The following is a 24506-nucleotide window of genomic DNA, read 5'->3' as shown; positions in this document are numbered from 1 at the left end:
TGCAGTGAGTTTGAAGGTTTTGTAAAAACACATAGAGGGGAGTTCAGGTCTACCAACATGTCAGCCTAAGGTGTTCCAGCATGGGCTGCATCTGAATGGCCCTGCGTAGGGCGGACCCAGTATCCAAGGTATCCAAGGGACACTTTAGGCTGCTGGGTGTGGTTCATCAACAGCACAAGGGCTGAAGTGAGGTTGAGCAGTACCACGAGGTGACAGAATTTAAGAGATTATGGCATCTGAAACCCACAATGTTAAAAAATGGAAGTTTTGTAATAATATTGAGGTTCATTCCATTGATCTTCCTAGAAAAAGGATCTCTAATTTCACTAATAAGAACATGAAGGAGGTTAAGAAATCTCCAAAACAGTTGGCTGCTTACATAAAGAACGGGTGGACAAGCTGTGCAAAGCCCAGATAAACTACATAAGGTGCTCTATCACAGAAAGAAAGTTCATCATCCTTTTCCAAATCCTTGTTACAGAAAAATATAGTCCCTGAGAAGTGGAGGATGTGACATGGCAAATAAAGAAAATGGAGTGGCTTTGTACCAGCCACCTGCCTGAAAAATTATGCCTTGACGGTTGAACATATTTGGTTAACTCCAGTGATTCTGGTTCTTCACAGACAGAAAGCCCATCACCAAAATACAGTGAGTTTTTTTTTCTGAGGTTTCTCAGTACGATGAAAGCATGGCATGAGTTTTGTTAAGCCAGAATTTGAGATTGAATGTAGCTTTAACTTTCTGGAGGAAGAAAAGTAAGTTAACTTGTATCTATTTCGTGAGGATAGAAGATCTTGAAGTTGTGGTGAATTGCCTTCCTGTGTTCACCAGTAGTTTACAGGAAGAAAAACAATACATCTTACTTGGCTGCTGTGTAGACTTGTTGCCTCTAGTAAAATCGTTACTTAAAAGCAAATTTGAAGAATATGTAATAGTTGGTTTAAACTGGCTTCAACAGTCATAAAAAGTGGTGGTTGCTGGTCAGCACTATCATCCAAAACAGAAGTTATAAATGATGGAAATAATTCAGATTTTAAAACAATTAAGTGGATTGTGAGAACAGGAAAACCGTCTTATTTTGGTTCCAGGATATTCTGGCAGTAAAGTTAAGGATGTAGATGTATATTTATTGCAATTGCACTGGGAGGTTTCATCACTAAAGAGTGCTTGGTTATTCAAAAAATCCCTGGACTATCTGAGTTCCAAAAAAAAGTCTCGTCTGGTCTCATCTGAGAACTGTTAACTGTGAAAGAAATAGAAACCAATTTTTTTTTTTTTTAAAGCCACATAATGAAACCGCTAATGAAACTTAACAATCTGCTTCACACTGAAGTGGAAAATATCCAAAAGGAGCAGCTTCTACTTCAATGAGGTGAAAGTGCGCTAAAAAGACTGTTCGCCTTTGCTGCATTTGGGATTTATATGGTTATTTGGTAACATTGTTTAAGAACTACTGGGTCTTAATGCAATCCAGCATATTGCATAAGAATATAATTTATACTATATGAAAAAAATAGGACATACTACTAGGAACCACAAAGACCAATCATCACTAATTTTTTAAGACTGTGTTTTATGAGAAACATTTTAATGTGTGTAGCTATTATCTTATGTTGAAAAGACTGAAAGACTAAAACATAGCAAATAATTAATATTAAATATTGTTGTCCACACTGAGATACTATGCTTGCAAAATGCTTTAATTATTAATAAGCCAATGTGTTGGATACCAATATCTGTTAAAAAATTTAAAACCAACCATGTTTCTGGCATGATAAAATCATGGAATTAACTCAGGGGTTTACATTCACATAGAATGTGATGTTTGAAACCTATTCAATGCCATTTTTAAAACTTAAGAATATTTTTAGTATCTTTTTTTTTTTTTTGCCAGAATCATCATGTCATGTATGTGTGTTTTATGGTTATATAAAATTTTAAAACGTGAATACTTATTTGTAAGAATGCTTAACTGGAAATGTCCATGATGTTGGATAATTTAGGTTCATTTTTTATTGTATCTAGATTTCTAATATTTTCAGTCTTGTATCATTTAAGCTTCCTTCATTTGAGTAAATTCACTATATATTTTAAAATGGTAGAAACACCTAGGGTCCTTGCTGGACCCTCCCACAACTTCTCCCTGGCATGGTGTTGGGTTAGCTTGTGCTCCCATTGTGGATCACTGGCTGGTTCCAGAGGGAGGGAGCAGAGTTATCCTCCTGTGCATACCGGGGTGCCTGAAAGTCAGTGCCAATCCGTTGGCTGACAGCCTGAAAAATTGAACCAGGATACTTGTCTTGGCTCTCCTCTGAATTTGCCCTACAGTGAGAAGCAGCTTGCCCACAGCTAAAGCAGTTAAAGAAACAATTCAGTTCAAGTGTCCTGGTAAAAAGGATTGCCAGCTTTAAGACATGCAACAGGACACCCAGGAGGGTGGAAAGTTTATTTCATAGGTAGTGGAGGGAACCATCAGATTCCTGTAAAGGGGGATTTCCTATGCCAAGAGTGAATTCAAATCTAGAACAATACAAAGCCTCAGAAGAGGTGGAGAGGAACCCACTATTTCACCTCAGGCTGATCTTCTTGATAAGAGAGCTGAACTTTGAAAGAGAACACCAGCAAACTCAGAATCAGTTTGCAAAAACTGTGAGAGTTTGCTTTTTATGTTGCTTTGTGTTTTGTTAGCTCCTGGCATCAAAGAAATCTGTCATATCGTTAGCTAGACATAAACTTAAGGAACAGACAGATCAGAGACTAAATCCCAGAGTTAACACATTAAAATATTAAAGTTTAGAATATGCAACAGACAATTACAAGACAAAGAAACATGAACTGATAACATCTGAAAGAACAAGATAAAAATCCATAAACTATCAACAAAGATGACTTTGGTCATACCTAACAAAGACTTGAAAAATGAAATTCAGTATCTTGAAAGAGATAAAGGAAAACACAAGGAAAAAACTAAAGGATATCAGGAAAACAATGCATGAATATGAGAATCTTAGACTGGACATTTTAAAAAGAGCCAAACAGAAACACTGCAGTTGAAGACCACAATAACTGAAATGAAAAACTCCCTAGAGGGTTTCAAGAGGTGACTGGAGCTGGTAGAAGAATCAACGTACTCAAAAACATGAAAATTTAAATGATTCTGACTGAGGAATAGAAATTTAAAATGATGAGAAAAAGTGAACAGAGCCTCAGAAACCTGTGGGAGATCATCAAGCATATCAAAATACACATTATGGGAGTCTAAAGAGTAGAAAAAAGAAAGAAAAGACAGAGGAATATTCAGGGAAATAATGGCAAAAAGCTGCCCAAATTTAATGAAAGACATGAGAGTACACATTCAGGAAGGAATAAGCCAGGATAAACTCAAAAGAGAAAACATACCCAGATGCATAGTAGTCAAACTGTCAAATGCCAAGAGACAAAAGCAATACGTTATATATAAAGGAAGCTCAATAAGATTAAGTGCCAATATCTCATAAGAAACCATGGAGGCAAGAAGACAGTGGAGTGAGAAATATAAAGTGCTGAAAGAAAACATTTGCCAACAAAGAATTTTACATCTAGTGAGACTGTGTTTCAAAAATGGGGGCGACATTAAGACAATCTCAGATAAACAAAAGCTGAGGGAGTGCATCACAACTAGACTACCCTATGTGTAATCCTAAAGTAAGTTTTTCAAACTGAAAAAAAAAGGCTAGACATTGGATTGATGCACCACGAAGAAACAAAGATCTCCAATAAAGATAACCATATGGGTAATTACAAATGCCAGGAATATTGTATTTTTATTTTTTGGTATAAAACTCCACTTTTTGCTTCTTACAGGTCCTAAAATGCTACTGAATAAAAAGCAATGATAAAGCTATGATAAGCATAAAATGTATCAAGATATAATTTGTAACAAGTAAAACAAAAAGACGGGGGGGTCAGAGAGGTAAAAGAACTGCCTTATTTTGCTCCTTGTTAGATAAGTTCTTTTGATTTAATGATTTTGCCATATGAAATACTTGTAAATTTTTAATTCACTTTTGTATTTTAAAGATGTTCTTAAAATACTTCAGTTTCTATTTATGTTGCCTGTATTAGTCAGAGTTCTCCAGGGAAACAAACCAATAGACTATACATATATAGTAAATATTATGAGATTTGTTATAGTAATTGGCTCGTGACTGTGGGGATAGGCAAGTTCAAATTCTGTAAGGCAGCCCGCAAACTGGGAAGCCTGATGAAGGTTTTTGCTGAATTCCCCAGGAGAAGCCAGCTGACTGAATTAGAGTTGGAAATTCTTCCTTCTGACTGCTGAAATAATCAGTTCTCCCTTTAAGGCCTTTTCCTAATTGGATGAGACTTCTCTGCTCCTGAAGGCAATCTCCTCAGTGTATTGTAGATGTCAGTCACAGATGCAATCAAATTAGTAATTACTTAAATCCATGAAATAATCAGACCAGTGCTTGTTTGACCAAATAACTGGACACCATAACCTAGCTACATCAACACATGAACTTAAACATCACATTTCCTATGTTTTACTTATCACCTTTTTTAATCTTCATACTTGTTATTCTTTGTATTAGGAAATGCCCTTTTATTATAAATGTGGCTAGTTTTGTTTTCTGTTCCAAGTGTTTTGGTTTCTTTCTAAGGAATTCCTATTATTCAGAGGTTAGAAATTAGCTCTCCATTCATGATCCATTTGCCTCTGTATCCAGGGTAATTCTTTTGTTCTCTAAATCTGTGATGCTGCTTTTACCTGCTCGTTTCTTGGAGTTGCAATGTGGACATGAGGCCTTAGTGCAATCAGTTGCTATAATCACTTATTACTTTCCTGCTGCAAAACATTGACACTGTCAGCACCAATACCAAAGTGTAATGACCAAAGTCCTTCCACATGACTCTCTTGGACTTTTTCATTTCTCTGCTATCAGAGCTCTACAATCGAGTTTCACCATCACATTCATTTTCACTTATATTTGTCAGGAGACCAGTTGTTAGGTATAGTGATTTCTGAGGCTACAGCATATTTAGTTAACCATAACTGGCTCCTTTCTTCTCTTTCCCAGAAACTCTTGAGCTTCTCTGGCTTATCCACCACCAGTAGCCAATGCTGGGTTCTGTTCAGCTCCCGAGTAGAAACTCCATTTAGAGTTTCTTATTCGAGTGTCTGCTTTCATTGTTTCCATAATTTTATTTTGAGCTGTACTACTGATGCTCACAGATAAGACAGAAAATTTCTCCTCCCTGTTTTCTTTGAAGGAGGCTCAAGATAAACAATTTGAGATAAACACATACCAGGCACCTGTTTTCCTTTTCACTCAGTTCTTCAAGGATTAAGGAAATGAAGGATGTCTGCCATTTTTCTCCAAATGCTCACCAAAGAAGAAAATTGCTGTGGTGTTGGTGAATAGAGCTAAAGCAACAGCCACTTTAGTTTGAATTCTTTGTACTTTCTAATACACTTGTAGGAATGGCATCAATTTTTACTCAACTTGGGTCAAATGTCTTCAAAGTGCAACACAAATGAACCCATCCAAATGTGTCCATTTTTCCTTTCTCTCCTCCCATTAAACCTTTCTAACCTCTTAAAAATTGAAGATATGCTGGAGAAGTCACAGACATGCTCGATGGCCATCTCTCAGCACTGCCCAGAAACTCTGGGCTCCCATCTCTTGCTTGTTTGCATGCAGATGTTTTGGTATTTTGCAAGAAACTGCAAGCCAGCCTGGTGGAAACACTAGATCTCCACTGTGAAAAAGCAAGCTACCCAGAAATGGAACAGCCCAACCATACTTTGAAGCTGAAACTGGGAACAAGCAGCCCCAGCTGTTTGCCAGGGTGAAACTCTGCACAGAGTTGCTTGATGCATGTTTTTGTTCAGTGGTAGGGCTCCCTTCCCCTGGGTTTTATAAAAGCCAACACTTGGGCAGCATAGATGTCCTTCATCTGTGATGGGAACCAGGGTGTGCGGAGACCATGCACTGACCCTGACATGTGCACTTGGCCTGCCTGGATGACCAACCATGATGAGACCTCTTCCCCTGCTCTTTTGGATCCTTGGTGCAGTATAATAATAAAGTAGTTATTTACTAAAAATGTTGTCCCTGAGCCTGTGTTCCCAGGATGCACTGTGTAGCAACTCATTCCACAGTCCCCTGGCCCTTAAGCAGTTTGAGAACAATAATTTTCATTGAATTGCATTAATGTTATTCCCTTGCTTAATTTTGACAAATTACAAATCTGATAGAGAATTTTTTTATTTTCAAAATAAGCAAAATTTCTATTTGCATGATCAAATGTACAAATGTTCCAATTGTGTTATTGCTTCCTCTTTCGCATTTTCCTAATAGACTTATATACTACAAAATGCCATTGACTAGGAAAGAGCTACATTCTTTGACTCTTTTCCCTCGTATTCTCTCTCTCAATGGAGGAAATCAGCAAAAACATTACTGGTTAATTGCTATGTAAAAGAAAACTTTTGAAAAAATCTTTTGGAAATTTTAAATATGTCAGAAGTAATATTTATTAGATCAATCTTAGAGCGATGTTCAATAATTTAATAAATTTTCATTGAGTACTATATTCTGAGAACAGATTAGTGAGCAAGATACAAGTATTTGCTCTTAGGAAGCTTATTTTCTTATTATCCTATAAACCCTGCACTGTTTCCTCTTATAAACATCTTACATGTAAGGTATATTTTCTCACAATTAAGAAGCCAATATTGATATATTATTATTAAATAAAGAAGAGTGCAAATGACAAATATCAAATTCAGGATTGTGGCTACTCCAGGAGATGCAGAGGGGAGGGGTGCAACAAATCAACCCTAGAGCAAAGGTACTAAGGGCCCACCTGTGCCAGGCATCAACCTCCCATTTCTCTTACTTATTTGCAAGAGTTCTTTATAGATTCTGGATACAATCCCTTTGCTGGTTATATGTAGTGTAACAATTTTCTCCTGTTCCATGGCTTGCTGTTTCTTTCTCTTTATTGCATTTTTTAATGAACAGAAAGCATTACTTTTTATGTAGTAAATGTTTTATTCAGATTTCCTTAGTTTTCACCTAATATTCTAGTTCTATTTCAGGATCCTATCTGGGATATTACATTGTGTTTAACCAAGGAAATTTCTTTTGAATCTTTCATCAAGTTGTATATTAAGCTATATAAACAGGATTATGAACATCTTCATAACACTGTCCAGACAGGGTAAATTAAGTATCTTAAACATGTATATTAATCCATTTAAAATTTATCCAATCTCCTTTGAAAACATTGCCCATGTGAATTTGGGCTTGAGAAAATATTCTTAGCCAAATCTTGAATTTTGGAGCACAACTCCCTCTTATTTCATAGCATAAAATTCTTAATTTTTTTCCATCTAAAAATTTCAAAACTACAAATATATTTGCATGAATTGATTAACTTGGCTACATAACATTTATTATTATTCAAGAATTCCACTAATATTAGGTTTTTAGCATCTAAATATGTAATTTTAGTGTCTTTCTAAGAGGAATTTTAGCTCAAAACATTTGAGGTTTTGGAAGACTCTCATAAGATAATATACTTTATTTTAATTTTATTTAATTGGCTTTTTAAAATGTTGTTTTATCTAACTTGTTATTCTACTGATGGAATGAGTTTCAAGTAACTACACATGACTCTAATTTTTAACCACAGGGAAGATATCCTTGTATTCTTTCCTCCTGCGGCATGCCTGAGGTTAAATATGCTTAAAACTACTTTCATTTGCTTTTAATATTTATTTACCACTGCCCTAGGCAAAAACTAATATCTATATTGATTTGCTTATTCTGAACATTTCATATAGATTTTGCATCTGGCTTCTTTCACTTACTAGAATGTAACATGTACCAGTATTTCATTCCTTTGTTGGATAACTCATATTTCATCATATGGATATATTATATTTTGTTTATCCATTCATCAGTTAATTGGCCTCAGGGTTGTTTCCATTTATTGGTTATTCTGAATAATTTTGCTGTAAACATTTGTGTATAAGTCTTTGTGTAAACATATGTGTTCAATTCATCTCTCTCTCTCACTCTTTCAATTTTCTTGAGTATATACCTAGGCATGGAATCATCATATGGTATCGTATGGTAACTCTATGTTTAACAATTGGTGGAACTACCAAACGGTTTTGCAAAGGGTATGCACCATTTGACAATTCCTCCAGCGATATATGAGGATTCCAATTTATCCATATCCTCACCAATACTTGTTGTTCTCTATCTTTGGTTATTACTATCTTAGTGTGTGTGAATGGCATCTCATTGTAAGTTTGATTTGCATTTTCCTAATGATTAATGATGTTGAACTTCATTTCATGTGCATATTGTCCATTTGTACATCTTCTTTGGAGAAACACCTATCATTGTTTTGAACTGGGTTATTTCTCTTTTTATTATTGATTTGTGAAAATTATTTGTATATTCTGGATACAAGTCCTTTATCAGACATATAATTTAAAAATATTTTCTTACATTCTGTTTGTTGTTTTTTCACTTTCTTGATAGCATCTGTTGAAACACAAAATATTTAATTTTGATGAAGTCCAATGTCACTAATTTTTGTGTGTCAATTATTCTTTAGGTGTTGTATCAAAGAATTCTTTGCCTAATGAAAGAGCATGAAGATTTATTCCTATATTTTCTTGTAAGGTTTTATTGTTTTTTTTTTTTGCTTTTACATTTAGATTTATGATGCACTTTCAGTTAATTTCATGTATGCCATGAGGCAGCAATCTAACTTCATTTTTTTCTATGTATACATCCACTTTCCCAGCACAAGTTTCAGAGTAGATTCTTCTTTCCTCATTGAATTGGGTTGGCATCCTTATTAAGCTGTATTAATGTTTATATTCTGTATATTAATCATCTGCTCTTTTACTCATTGTAAACTTATATCTGTAGTTTGTATTTCCTCTATGCTGTCAGAGGCCTTTGTTCATTTGAAAGACTAAATTTATTGTAGTCAGATATGATTGTTATCCCCTTTAATTTGTGGTTTCTGTTTCTTGACCCTGAAGCCATAAAGATTTTTCACATTTTCTTTGATATGTTGAAAGTCATATATTCATAACAAAGAAACATTTTATTCATCAGGCATTACTTTTATGTATCTTCTATGGAAGAAGTTTAATATTTTTCTGTTAAGAAAACCAATATTCCCACAAAATTTTTTTCCCTGCCTTCCTTTTACCCAGAATTGACATACATCAATTTTTTAGGCTTTCTTTCTAAGGTATTCACCGGGCTCAAATGGGCTATTTTTGAATCTCATGGCCATTCCCATGCTAAGCTTGCTATTATGGTATATGTCTCCTTTTATTTATATCTTCTTTTCACATATTTCACAGAGTTTTAATTTTCTCCATACGAGTCTTGCATATATATTACTAATGTTATACCTAGGTTCTTATAAGTTTAGTTCTCTCGTTAATAATGTATTTATTTTAATAGATTTTCCAATTTGTAGGTATGGGTGTGTAGACATATAATTGCTTATAATGCCTTGATCTTGTATCCAGTGATCTTACTGGACTCATGAATCTGTTGTAACAATTTGATTATAGATTATCTTGGTTTGTCTACATAGATAATCAAAGATTTGTTAATGAAAAATTTGTTTTTTCTTTTCCAATCCACATAGCATTAATACCTTCTTTAATATTGAGAAGTATCAGTGATAGAGGACATTCTGGTTTCATATCTGACTTGAGAGGAAAAAATCGCTAACATTTTACTACCAAGTATGCTTGCTGTGGGCTTTTCTTAGATATTGTTATCAGGTAAACAGAGTTCTTCTATTCCTGAGTTGTTAATTTTTTTTCAATCATAAATAGACATTGAATTACATCAAATAATTTAGATGCAGTATTGAAATCACCATTTCCCCCTCTTTCCATGTGGTCAATTACACTAATTAAATCTATAAAATTGATTTTTCTTTTCTTTCTGTATTTATAAGCTCTATGTGATCATGATATATATTCCTTTTTTTAAAAAAATCACTGAAGATTTGTAAGCCTATGTATGTAAGGGAGATAAAAAATTTATACGGTTCTTGCCAAATTTTCACATCAGGGTTATAATACTTCCTTAAATTACTAAAAAAAAAAAAAAAAAAAAATCCAATTCTTCCATTTTCTTAAAGAATTTATATATAAAGACTGGTCAATATGGAGCATCTTTCAAGCCATCAGAAATTTTGTCTAGACTGTGTGTTGCAAACACAGAAAAATCACCATTTGACTGTACTCATATAAGTAAATCTATGTTGGGTTTAAGCCAAGTTCACAAGATTGAGTTATTCATAATATATGACTTTTAATATCAGGGTAGAGATTAGAGATTCTGATGAATCTGAATATCATATGGTTTAGGTTAATCTACATTATATTTGTTTATCAGAAGTTTCCTTTCGGATAAAAGAAAGATGATACATTGTGATTGTTGGGGTGGGAAGAAATAGACAACTGCATATGAATTGAATTAGTGAGACTTATTCTGCAAATCAATTTAACAATGCACATTAGAGCAGATCTTTTCAAAGCATGTCTTCTAAGGAAATATCATCCAGAGAAACATTTATGTGCAAACGTGTCCATTATGGCATATATTTAAAGAAAAAACCAGAAGTAACTTAACTGTCCAAAATAAGAGAGAGATAAATGACCAACAAAAATGATAATTTGATTAAACCTACATGAAGGACTAACAGACAAGCACTTAAGACAGGGCTTTTGACATAGGCTATTCTCATAAAACAGTTTTGAAATAATGTATGTATAATTACATTTGAATATGTTAATATTGGTATTGAATTGAGATGAAGGGCATTTTCTCTCTAGTTCTGAGAATCATTTCGGAAACACTGCCATACTATTGAGTTTCTAGAACTCCATGCCCATTTGGTGAGGGGTCTTGAATCTATGTATTGTCAAGAATATGTGAGATAATTAAAGATAAGGTTAAGAATGTTAAGAAAGCAGGATGTCTGGATTCAAAAACTTAATGAGGGTAAGGCATTGTAATCCCCTCTTCTGGTATTTGCAAAAGTAACAGAGAGTGATGGCTTTAATCTCCTTCTCAACCACAAAAGTGTAATTCCACCATCCTGGCCACAGCTAATTGGACAAGAGGTTGACCCTTGACCTAAAGGAGACTATCAGAATCTCTCTCAGAACATGTAATGTGGCCGTTTTTCATTGCCAAGTAGGGAGAGGAAAGAATTCCATTTATAAATAAAGGATGAAGTCGATATGCAGACATAAGCTGTACGCTTTCCTTGTGACTTTTCATTTACTGACTCCAGCTACTTCCTGAGCCCTTGATACATTCTTGCCTTTGGTTATATGAAATGTATTTGTATTCCTGTAACATATTCCACCTCAGCACCACTGTCAAAATGCATGAGAGTGGTAGGCAAAGGCTGGTTTTAGTTGCTCCAGAATCACCACTAAAGCCAAATGGCAGATTTTCTGGAAGACATATTAAAATATTTAGATTTTCTGTTTGTTTGTAGATAGGTAGATCATTGAAGCAACAGAATAAGTGATCTTGTAAGATCCCCATCACTAGCAGTGGTCACCAAGAGGCTGTATGAATAGTAGTAGAGCAGCTGTGCTGATGATTTATGCCTTAGGTGGGAGGATGGGCTGGGTACCTGAAATATCACTTCCAACCTCTGAAATTGAAGAACAGAAGGAAATGAAGGATGAATCTGATAAGACCTGTGTTGTAATTCTTTGGGCTCACAATGCATGAGTGTATAATATTTTTAATTATTGTAAACTCATTGGTTGCTACAGTAAATGCCAGTTTAAAATACTTTTGAGAGGGCAAAAGAAAAATTCATGAGAAGGTAATTTTAGCAAGCAATTAGGTAATTAATAACGCATAAAAACAGCCTGATAACATTGCTTTGGAGGTCATGCAACTCCAAGGCAATGAACAGGAGGCAAATGATTAAAGGAAAAGGTTACAGAGTGGGCATCATACTAGAATGTATGTTCCAGGGAAATCCTGCAGTCATTATTGTTAACTGATGTTTAGTATGAAAATCCAGACTTCCTAAAAGAGGTTTAAAAGTTTTCAGTACATTTTGCTTTTAATGATAAGGAAATGGATAATTAATTTTAGAAATGTGTTAATCACAATTGTAAGAGAAATGGCAATACAAACAGGGTTAGCTTAGAAACCATATTTAGTAACAATAATGGCCAAAAACGTCAATCCTGCAATTTGACAGGCATTTTAGAAAACATCTCATTTATTTATCGTAATCTCTTAAATGGTATTATTATCCAAGATTTAGTGATGAGAAAACTAAGTGTCATAAAGGTTATATTTGTTGACTAATGCTACACAGGTGTGACCAGGATCTATTCTCAGGTCTATCTGAGTCAAGGTTAGTCATGCTGACTGCAGTAACCAACGACCTAAAAGTATCAGTGGCTTCATGTGAAAAAGTACAGTATTATTTTCCCTCATTTCACAGTTATTGTAATCAATTACTGGGGTTGGGGAGATATCTGGTTCTAAGGTAATTCAGGGATCCAGGCTCCTTTCATCTAGTAGCTTCTCTGACCGCTAAGTATTTCTGCTTTTCTATATTTTCTGCTTTTGGTCAATAATTCTGGCCAGAATTGTGTTATGTGGCACTGCCTAACAGTATGGGGTTGGGGTGTATCTCCCATATACCTTCATATATCTAGATTACACAGCTCCAACTGCTTATCTTGAACATTTCATTTCCTAATCAATCATTATAACTACCAACATGTATTGTGCTGTAAGCAGTCAGGCCTTTCTTCTTTTTATTAGAAGAGGTAGAAAAAACAAAACAATAATTTGGGCTGAAACACAGAAAATTAAGTGAATACACTCAGCTAATGAGGCTTTTCAAAAAGAAATGATCAGAATACCAATCATTTAAGGTTTTTAAAATTATAGAATTGGGCTCTTTGCCAAATCCAGAGGAAAACTTTAATAGCAAATTCAGATTCTTTTTATTATATATATATTGCTGGAGTAAATAAAATGAAAACATTTGGTTCTTTTATTTAACTCTTACTTGTATACATGGCTTCAAATTAGTAGATTTTCCCAAACATTTTGGGATCATTTACATGAACTGTTCTATGTCAGAATTTTTGGATTTTTTAATCACATCTGGTTTATTGACCTGCATGAGAGGCAATAAATTTACTTTTATGGCACATGGGGAAAGAACTCAAATGAACTCTTTATTTTTGCCGCTTTTGTTATAATAAATATTTTTACAGAAGTAACTTTTATCTACCATAAAAATATGTAACTTCTACAAAATCCACAGTGAAATGACAGTCTTGTAAATCCAAGATTTATAAAAATAATGCACAAAAACTCTTATATTTGGGAAAGAAGAAAGGTTTAAACAAGCAGTTTTTAAAACTGTAACTTTTCTCTATTATCAGTTATACAATAACATACACATATTCATTGAAAATATGCAACAACCATATCTGGAAAAGCAGTTTATTATTTCATAAATGGATTTCTCTCCCATTTATTGTATAATGTAGTTGTTAGCACTGCACATGTACAATTAGCAATAATGTTTTATTACTTTTAAAAAATAAAAAGGGATTTTTCTCCCTCAAAACAGGATTTAAATATCAAAACTTATGCTTGCAAAAATTTAAAACTTTCAACAGTCTAAATTTTTGAAATGAAAACCATTACAAACTTCTCAAATGCTCCTTATGTCCCAAGTACATCCTTTTTATCTAGTGTTGACTCCTGAAGATTTTCAGTCTCTTTCTTCTCTGGACATTTTTTGCCCCACCCCCACCCCCACCCCCTGCCTTAGGACCACCTCTTCTATCACTATGGATAAACTATCTTTGTTCCAGAGGCACTTGATTCCATGCCTGCCTTCTTATTCAGAAGCTTCACTCCTGTAGTTGCTCTTTCCTCTCTTGCATCATCCGTTTTTGCCCTCTTTACTAGTAATTACTATTAGCTTTCAAATAAGCCATATCGCTCATCTAAAAACCTTTCCTTTCTTAGCCCCACAAACTCCTGCAACACCATTCCATTTCATCAATTCCTTGAACATTATCTACATTTTTTTCCTCTCAATTCCCATCTTCCTGAATCCTGTATTCCAGTCAGATGCTCATACTTACCATGATGGTCAATGTCATGTGTCAACTTGGCTAGGCTATGTTGTCTGGTTGTTTGGTCAAGCAGTCACTGGCCTGATTGTTACTGTGAGGGTGTTTTGTACATGGATTTGCATCTTTAATCAGCTGATTTCATCTAAGACTGATAGAAACTATAACCAACAAAGGAGATTGCCATCAGCAATGCGGGAAGTCTCCTTGTCCACTCAGTTGAGGTCTTAAAAGCCAGAACTGGGGATTTAGGAAATCAGACAGAAACCTTTCTGATTCAAATTCAGTCATTCAGCTTCCCATGGAGAATCTGAATTCAACTTCAGCATTACCTTTATGGGAGTATGCCAGCCCCAGGGTCACCTGACTCAATTCCTTATAACAAATTAATCTCTCTCTCTCTCTCTCTCTCTCTCTCTCTCCTCTAGCTGTTTCTCTGTCATAATCCTTCTGGTTCAAATTTCCAATGCAAATGCATTTAACTGATAGTTTTCTGCTCTTACTCATCAGTGGACTGTTCTCCATTGTTATAAAAATGAGCCTATGAAAATGTATAAAGTAATTTATGGACCCTGATCACAGTGTACAAGATCATGTCATGTCCATGCTCGGCTACCTCTCTGAACTCAGGCCCTCTTTCTTACTCTCTGAACTCCAGCTACACTGGCCTCCTTAATGTTTCTTGAATAAGCCGGGCCTGCCTCAGGGCCTTTATACTTCTGCTCCATCATCTTGGAACACAATTCTCTCAGAATTGTATGGCTCACTCTCACTTCCATTAGGTCTCTTCTGAAATGGCACCTAATCACCAAGATTCTCCTTGATCACTCTAAAACTTCACCCTCAGTCATACTCATAGTTTATACTAAGGAATTTTTTCCCTCCAGTATCCTAAGGTTGGCTATTCCATTTTCTGATAAAAAGTCACATTATTATATTAATGGCTTAAATTTTCCTGTACTAGTGGTGTGTGGGTGTGGTGTGGGTATGTGTTTTGGTAAAGCTAAAGTGAAGAAAAGTTATAGGAAATGGGACTTTGATCCTGGAAGTATTTTGTTACAGATAGACTTTTTGCAGACACCTCTGAAAGTCTTCAAGCTATACACAGATTAATGAATCTTATAAATCATTTTGTATTACATTCATTCTAAGTGCTTTAGCTTTACCCATAAACTTCTCTTAAGACTCTACTAATCTAACTTTAAAGTGAAGGTAAGTATGTTGTTCTCCTGGAGGTTTCAAAGATTAAGATGCCCTGCTGGATCATTCTCCACTCCAAAGTACAATAAAAAGCTTGTTTCTCTGGTATTCCATCATCCAGAACTCTCAGCACTGCCATATATTTGCAGCACAATGGTTACTGATAGTGATAATGCTGAAATATGAGATTCTGAGCTGATTTATGAGACATCAAACAAAATAAAATTATATTTCAACAGAGACACTGCTGGCCAAAAATATAAACAATAATTTAAATGAATACTTGATCACACAGAATACTCTACTCCTCTCCCATGGCAGATTACTAGATATTTATTGATTAAATCTTAACAAGATACAGGGTTGATTTTTGAGGTGAATTTGCAGAGTGAAAGTTCACTCTATTCTCTTTAATGTCCAGACATAAATTACTTGCAATGCATTCTAAAATATGTTCATGAAAGAATTCCGCTCAGTACTCAATTGTCAAACACACATATATGGATAAAGAAAAAAAGAAATTACAGTTAAACATGAAACTTTTTCTCATATTCCTGCTCATTGCATTGCATCTGAATTGTATGAATGCACCACATGTATAGAATACCACATAGGTGTTGCCAGCCAAACGAAAATGGGAAAAGACTTGATCAAACATCCTTGTCCATCTCTGTTTCACTACTAGATTATTCTCCATTATTTATTTTTCAGGTCTTGGGTTCATTTAGTTGTGGTTTACTTAACTCAAAAGCTCATGTCCAGTTTGCAGTTATCAAATAGGTTTGTTAAAGAATTTTTAAAACATACACATCTGATTCTTATCCTTCATTTGCATTCTCATTAAAACCCATTGAAGCTATAATGAGCATATATCACTTACTTACTTTAAGATTCATTAAATTAATTTTGATGATTACACTATATGAAAAACATGGACTAAAAAGAGATTGTCCATAAAAATGCTACACTGTAAACTCACAATTTCTATCCATGGAACTAAAAATTTTTATGATAAGCCTTCTTATCCTTAGCTCAATCACCCAAAGCAAATGATGTGAAATAATCTTAAAGGCAGGTTTTGCAAATTATTTCTATGGAATCAGAATCCTTAAATACAGATTGTACTTAATCTGAAATATAAACAGCAATTTGATGTTCTTATTTATACTGATTGCACAGTACTTAATATGGGTAATAACTCTAGTTACCAGAGAAACTACTTTTTTGTTAAACAATTAAAAATGAATAGAAATTTCATGAGACACCTTCTTTTTGCAGATGTGAAAGTGATCACTGCAGTAAGACAGTTCAAATGTCTAGATTTTTAAATGTTTCCTCTAGATCTCATTTATAAATTATAAATTTATAAGTCAAAGTACAAAATAAAAAAACTCTAAATATGTAAAGCATACATAATATGACAAAATCAAAATGAACATAGGTATTTGAAATATTTTTTAAAATGGAGGAAGTGCTTTGTGTGCTTTGAATTAATTGGCCCACTGTAAGTCTAGAATAGTAGATAACTGTAATCAATTGTGAAAGAACGGTTCATAAATTAGGAAAAAAACGATTCCAGAGAGCAGTTTTACCATATTTGTGATCATTAGGTCATAGATATATACCTCAGTCTCCATGAGGGATATTAGGAGAAACAAATATATCTGCCTATCAAACACAGACCACGTGACAGAATAAAAAAAGAGCATTTTCAAAAAAGTAATGTTATTACATGTCTATAAAATCTTAAGTTAATTTTGACTTAGGTTTATTAGCAGATTATAAAAAAAACTATGGAGGAAGCAAGGTTTTCATTACTTAATACATAATGAATCAGTGGCAGAGAAGTTTGAAAAAATATTCAAACTTTAACAACAGAAACGAAAACCAAATCTTTAACTTTAGTAAGGAACAGAAATAAATTTCAAACAAATTACTTCAGGAAAAAGGAAATGGGACTTGCCAGTTATTTTTAGAAAAAAAAAATGTTTCTGAACATCTGTGCTAAGCTCTGATTACTGTCACTCATGACCCACAAACATCTATTACAAAACCATCTAGCAGCTAAAGGCACAGATAAATTTCTCATGTTCAAAAATCATCCCTTAAACAAACATCAATCAAAATGAAAAGTAATTCGTTGAAAGAAAATAGAATCTTTCTGCCATACAACAATAGAGAAATTTGATAATTGATTAAGAAACAGTTGAATGAATTTCAGGCAGTTAACTGAGGTCAGTTCCTTATAAATTTAATAGACTACGTACATAGTCAATGTACATCCAAAGGATTAAACAGTGTTATATTTCCTGCTCCCAGGTTTAAAGGTGTTAACCTTAGTGTAAAGGTATAGTAATATTCTGGAAATTTTTAAGAAGTATTGAGGTGTCTGGTGATTTTAGATTGCGTAGCAGACCAACAGTTAAGTATAAGGAGTATATGAACTAATCAAGGTAAAAGGAGAAAGAGAAACTTGGTATTTGGTGTTTTTTTTTGTTTGTTTTTTTTTAACCTGCCTGTTAAATCATGGTTGGTGATCTTTCACTAAATGATAAAGGAAGACACTGCATCTCAAGAAGGTTATTTCTGTCTCTTTTCTCGTGTAACCCAATGCTTGAGGTTGATATTTTTGTTGATACGGACTTCTTTGATAGAAAAATGTAATACTTTAACTTAATCAATCTGTGGAGATAATAAATTCAATTAGACATTATTTTATTTCACCTCCAAATCACTTTTAAAACTACAGTTGTTAATCATCCTAATTTCTCATCATCAGTGCTCATCTTTATTTCAAATTCAGTGGAATTAAAATTATTGAAAGGGTGGGGATCTTTTGTGAACTTTTCCCCTAAATTCCACCCTGACTGTGAGATAAAACAATATTTTTCTTGGATATTATAGAGGAAATGCAGAAAATTTGACCAAAGATTAATCCGTTTGTCTATGCACTCAGTTATCCTTCTGTATCTTGATCTCTCCATAGTGAATATTCTAATAATGTGTTTTGATAGTTTAATACACTAATATGTGTCTGGAAATCAGTGCCATGGTTTATTATTTTAAATTGCTCAAGTTCACAGATGATCTAATTTTCATATTTTTTTTCAAAAATGTAGTTATGTAATAAAATAGTTGCGTCTATGATTAATTAAATTCTTAATAAATATTAATAAATAATCAGCAACATTTTAACACTTATGTCAAAGAAAAAAAATGCACAAGACAAAGTTAAACAGGCAGTAATGACTTTATTCAAGGACTAGCGCAGCAGGGGAGACTTAGAACTCAGCTTCACTGAGATGAAGTGCAGCATAGTATTTAATTTATTTTAGTTTATTTTTTTAAGTTCCTGTAAGTTCTTTTTTTTTTGTTATGTATACATTTTTATGCAGTTTTATTGACATATAATCACATAACATAAAATTATTAAAAGTGTACAGTGTTCACAGTATCATCATATAGTTGTGCTTTCATCACGACAAACGTTGAACATTTTCATTACTCCAAAAACTAAAATTAAAATTAAAATAAAAAAGAATATCCAAAATATCCCATTCCCCTCCTCCCCTGATTGTTAATTTACTTTTTAAAATACAGTTTAATTGAGATATATTCACACACCCTACAGTAATCTACAGTGCACAGTTATTCACAGCACCATCATACAGTTGTGTATTCATCACCAGAATCAATTTTTGAACCTTTTCCTTATTCCAAAATAAAAATAAAAGCAAAAAAGAACACCTAAATCTTTCCATCCCTTCCATCCCACCCTATTCTTCATCTAACTTTTGTCCCCATTTTCCCACTCATCTGTCCATATACTGGATAAAGGGAGTGCGAGCCACAAGGTTTTCACAATCACGCAGTCACACTGTGCAAGCTACATAGTTATACAACCAACTTCAAGAATCAAGGTCACCGGGTTGCAGTATGAATGCTTTAGGTATTTCCCTCTAGCTATTCCAACACACCAAGACTAAAAGGTGATAGCTATATAGTGCCTAAGAACACCCCTCAGCATGCCCTCTCAACTCCATTTGAAATCTCTCAGCCACTGGAACCTTATTTTGCTTCATCTCTCTTCCCCCTTTTGGCCAAGAAGATCCTCTCAATCCCATAGTGCTGGGACCAGACTCATCTCCCGGAGTCATTTCCTGCATTGCCAGGGGGATTTATACCCCTGGGTGTCATGTCCCATGTAGGGGGAAGGCAGTGAGTTCACCTGCTGAGTGGGCTTAGTGAGAGAGGGGGCCACATCTGAGCAACAAAGAGGCTCTCTGGTTGGAGGGGGGGGCTGCTCCTGGACACAATTATAACTAGGTCGAACCTCTCCCCTTGCAGCAACTAGCCTCACAGGGGAAGACCCCCAGATCAAGGGCTCTGCCCACTAAATTGGCAGTCCTCAATGTTGGTGGGAAAATCAGCAATAGCCCAGGTGGGGAAGTCCGACACTTCCACATTTCTCCCCATCTCCTGGTGGTGGTGGGGGGGGCACAAATACACTTATACTCTTGCAGCAGAGTTTTTAAAGGGATGGAACGTGTTAGTGGAAAGTACTGAAAGTCACTAAGGGGACTGATGACAGGGATGAGTGAGAGATTTAATAAGTTTGTTATAAGGGCCATTTGGTTTCGTTACTGGTCCAAGACAGTGGATTCTTTGCCTGATGCACTCAAATGACCAATTCTTGAGACAGCCGGTTTTCAGTGAGAGAATGAGTTTATTGCTAGGTGTGAAGCAGGAGAGCATATGCCTGTTGGTCCAAATATCTGTCTCCCCAAACAGCAGTAATTTTGATAGCTTTATAGTATCAAAAACTGGGCAGGTTTTAAGATAATGAGCACAATGGCCTAAGATAATATAATTAGATGTGATCTATTATTGATCATGTGCACATTGATTACATGCTGAGTCACTGAATGTATGTAAGAAAATGACAGCCTTAATATGATGATGGGTGTAATTTTTAGTATTATAATGAGTTATAGGTCACTTACAGGTTAAAGTCTAAGCTACTGCACATGTCCAGGCCTATTTTGGTTAGATCCAGCTTCAGTTATCAAGATAACTTTGGACTTGGGTTGGGTTAGTACTGGGCTGATCAAGACTCTTCATTAATAAACTTTATGGGCTGTCTTTAGTGATCATAAAACTCTAAAACTGAAAAGCTGGATAAAATGTGAGGGTTAGTCACAAGGTTTTACAATGACAAGGCACAAGATAAAAGCTATACGTGTTTATCAGAGATCAAGGCAGCTGGATTACAGTTCAGAGATTTCAGGTATTTTCCTCTTTCTACTCTGATATATCAGAAGGTAAAAAGGAATATCTATAGAAGACCCAGTAATTGTAATCATCCCTTATTATCCCTTAAATCCTAACTTTTTTGGTTAAGATCTGGAATGTTTCCTTTTGATGTGGTCAGGTCACCTGGAGCTAGTAAGTGCTTGGAGAGAGAAAAACCCAGAGCCTGGAGTCATGGAGAAAACTGTCTAAAATATAGTTTATCTAAAGGGAAGTTAAGGAGATCTTGGTTACTTATAAAGGAATATTGCTATGACAAGACAGCCTGGTTTAATTTTTCTTATAGGTTTCTGTGATGATCACTAAAATCATGCAGATATTTTCTTATTTAATTTTGTTATATCCAAAGGCAATATTATCAAAAAGGAAATTGAGGGACATGACTGAGTATGTCTTTAAACTATTGTCCCCAAGAGAATTTCTAGATCATTTCATGTCTTTTTAAAAGAAAACAGTTTAGAAGCTATAGTGTATTGCTTTTTTTCTTTTTTTTTTCCAGAGAGGAGTTTGGATTTTTTAAAGTCATGACAATGAAGAAGGGGCACTTCCCAAATCTGGGTTTCATTGCTCAGTGTGGCCAATAGAAGTCACACCAAACCAGGCTGAAAAGGCTCCTTCAGGTTTAGAGTTCAACTGTTCTTTATTGCTGAATATCTGCCCAAGAAGTAGAAATATGCATTGTAATAGGGTTGGGAGAAAAGAGTAGTTTTGGTGGTGAATAACTTTGAATAAGATGCTCTAGTACACAATTGCACAGGTTTGTAAATAGGTAAAGATAAAATTTTTCTACTTACAATTTGGACTATGGCTTAATTAAGTATTCTGTTTTATTATTATTTTTGAATATTGTTCTCTTGTGTTCTCTTTCCCTGTTTCTTTCCCCTGAAAGTACATCATCCGTCTTACTGCTTTTTTGAATTATGAACTCATTTTTCTGAGATAAACTACCCATTATTGAATAAAATTAGAAACCAAGAAAACAATAAATCACTAGTCAGAATGTTCAAAATTTTAAAAGAACAAAAAGAATAAAAATGAATAAATAAATTTAGGTTTTCTTAAAAAATTTCACCTGATTGGTGGTCTGTCAAAGTTGTTCAGAATTAATGTAGCTTAAAATCTAGGTATGTCATCTCAAGTCTCTTTCATTACTTCTTTTTAAAATTGAGATATAATTCACATTCACAAAATTCACTCTTCAATGGAAAATTCAGGCAACCATCCTCACTTTCTAATTTCAGAATTCTTTATTATCACAAAATGAGACTCCTTACCAATTAGCAGTCCCTCCCTATTGTTACCAATAGGGTAACAATTTCAGGAATATTGTGTGCCTGAAGTACACAGAGGCCAATATTATGACATCAGTATTTTGAGAAAATAAAGTTTTTTTTTGTGTGTGTGAGGTCAGCCAGCAAGGAGACAGGAGGCAAGGCTCAAATCTGTCTCCCCAGCCTGAGAACTAAGAGAAGTTTTATGGGAACGGGGAGTGGGAGGTGGGGATAGAAGTGGGGAAGTTTGAATTGGCATAGTCCAAATTGGTTATAGAGTCTTTCACATCTGGTAGAGTGGACTTGAGGCCAGATCTTCCTGATTGAAGACCTCTTACATTTGATTTGCTTCTGATGTTTCGCCAGATCTTCCTGATTGAAGACCTCTTACATTTGATTTGCTTCTGATGTTTCTCTGTCCTCATAATTTTGATTCTGAGGGAGATCTTTGTTCCTGGTGTTTCAAATGTCTAAAGGATAAGTCTGTGCTTCCACACATGCTCAGGTTACAGACCTGAGGTTAATCTTGGATGCCTGCAAAACAAGCTCAGAAGGAAATTTTGTGTGACCAGAGGAAACCTCCACAAACCTCTTTTGACCTGCACTTGGTTTCATTATTTCCCCCTTTTTACAGTCCTTGGTAACCCCTAATGTTCTTAATGTCTTTATGGAGTTTCCTATTCCAGACTTTTAATAAAATTGAAATAACATAATATGTGGCCTTTTGTGTCTGATTTCTTTCACTTAGCATAATGTTTTCTGGGTTTATCCATAATGTAATATGAATCAGTATTTCATTCTTTGTAATGGCCGGCCAAAGCATATTCCATTGTATGGATATACCATATTTTATTTATCCGTTCATCAGTTGATGGACATTTGGATTGTTTCCACATTTGGCTATTATGAATAAAGTCACTATGAAAATTCATGCACAAATTATTAGTGTGGACACACGTAACAATTCTCTTGGGTAAATGCCTGGGTTACAAGGTAAACTTTTGTTTAACAATTTCAGGAACTGCCGAACAATTTGACAAAGTGGCTGCATTATTCAACAATTCCTCTAGCAATTAATGAGAATTTCAGTTTCTCCACATCCTCACCAACACTTGTTATTGTGTTTTTGATGATTGCCATCCTAATGGATAAGAAATGATATCTAATTAAGGTTTTGCTTTACATTTCTCTAATGACTAATGATGTTGAACACCTTTTAATGGACTTATTGGCCATTATCATCATCATCTTCTTCTTTTTCTTCTTCTTCTTCTTCCTCTTATTATTTGAGAAATGTCTACATAAATTATTTGCCCATTTTCAGATTTGGTTATTTGTCATTTTATATTGAGTTGTAAGCAAACTTCATGTATTTTGGATAAAAGTTCCTCATCAGATATATGATTTGGAATTATGATCTCTTTTCCTATGAGTTAATTTTCACTTTCTTGACGATGTCCTTTAAAACACAAAAGTTTCAAATTTTGATGAAAACCAATATATTTATTGGTTGTTGCTGTTTGTACTTGTGGTATATTATCTTTAAAAAATATTGTCGTATCCAAGGTCACAAACATTTACTTCTATGTTTTCTTTTGAGATTTAGTTTTGACCTTGTGCTTAGGTATCTGATCCATCTTGATTTTTTTTTTCATATAGTGTAAGGTTGTCATTCAAACTCATTCTTCTACATGTGGATAGCCAGTTGTCCCAGCACCATTTATTAAAAAGACATTTTTCTCTTTGATTTGTCTTGTCAAATATCAACTGCCCATAAATATAAGTATTTATTTCTGGACTCCCAATTGGATTCCATTGATCGATACTTTTATCCTTAAGCCAGTAGCATACTCTCTTTACTATAGATTGTCAGTAAGTTTTGAAATTGGGAAGTATGAGTCCTCCAATTTTGTTATTCTTTTTCAAGTTTGTTTTGGCTACTCTGGATCCCTTGGATTTTCATTTCACTTTTTACATTAACTTGTTCATCTCTGCAAAAAAAAAAAAAAAAAAAAGAAGCTGAGATTTTGATAGCGATCGTGCTGAATCCTTAGATAAAAGGTATATTATCACATCAACAATATTAAGTTTTACAATCCATAAACATGGGATGTCTTTCCATTTATTTAGGTCTTCTTTAATTTATTTCAGCAATGTTTATAGTTTTCAGTGTATATGTCTTTAATCTCCTTGACTAAATTTATTCCTAAGTATTTTATTATTATGAATGTTTTGAGAAATGTAATTGTTTCTTTATTTCCTTTTCAGAGAATTTATTATTAGTGTATAGAAATGCTAGTGATTTTTTCATATTGATATTGTATCATGTACTTTTTCTGAATTTGTTTATTAACTCAGTTTTTAAAATGTATTCTTTAAGATTTTCTGTATATAAGATCATGTCATCTGCAAATAGGGATAGTTTTTCTTCTTCTTTTCCAATTTGGATGTTTCAAAATATATACCTAATTGCCCTGACTAGAACATCCACTAAAATATTGACTAGAAGTGGTGAGAA

At 34.3% G+C, this 24506-nt stretch overlaps 1 pseudogene; it reads left to right on the top strand.

The window, feature by feature from the left end:
* The first annotated feature begins 229 nt into the window (after positions 1 to 229).
* LOC119530601 lies at positions 230 to 1244 on the top strand (annotated as a pseudogene).
* The last annotated feature ends 23262 nt before the right edge of the window (positions 1245 to 24506 follow it).

Source organism: Choloepus didactylus, chromosome 3 (genome assembly GCF_015220235.1).
Source record: "Choloepus didactylus isolate mChoDid1 chromosome 3, mChoDid1.pri, whole genome shotgun sequence".
NCBI lineage: Eukaryota > Metazoa > Chordata > Mammalia > Pilosa > Megalonychidae > Choloepus > Choloepus didactylus.
The sequence above is the reverse complement of the archived record's forward strand: the minus strand, read 5'-3'. Positions and strand labels throughout refer to the sequence as shown.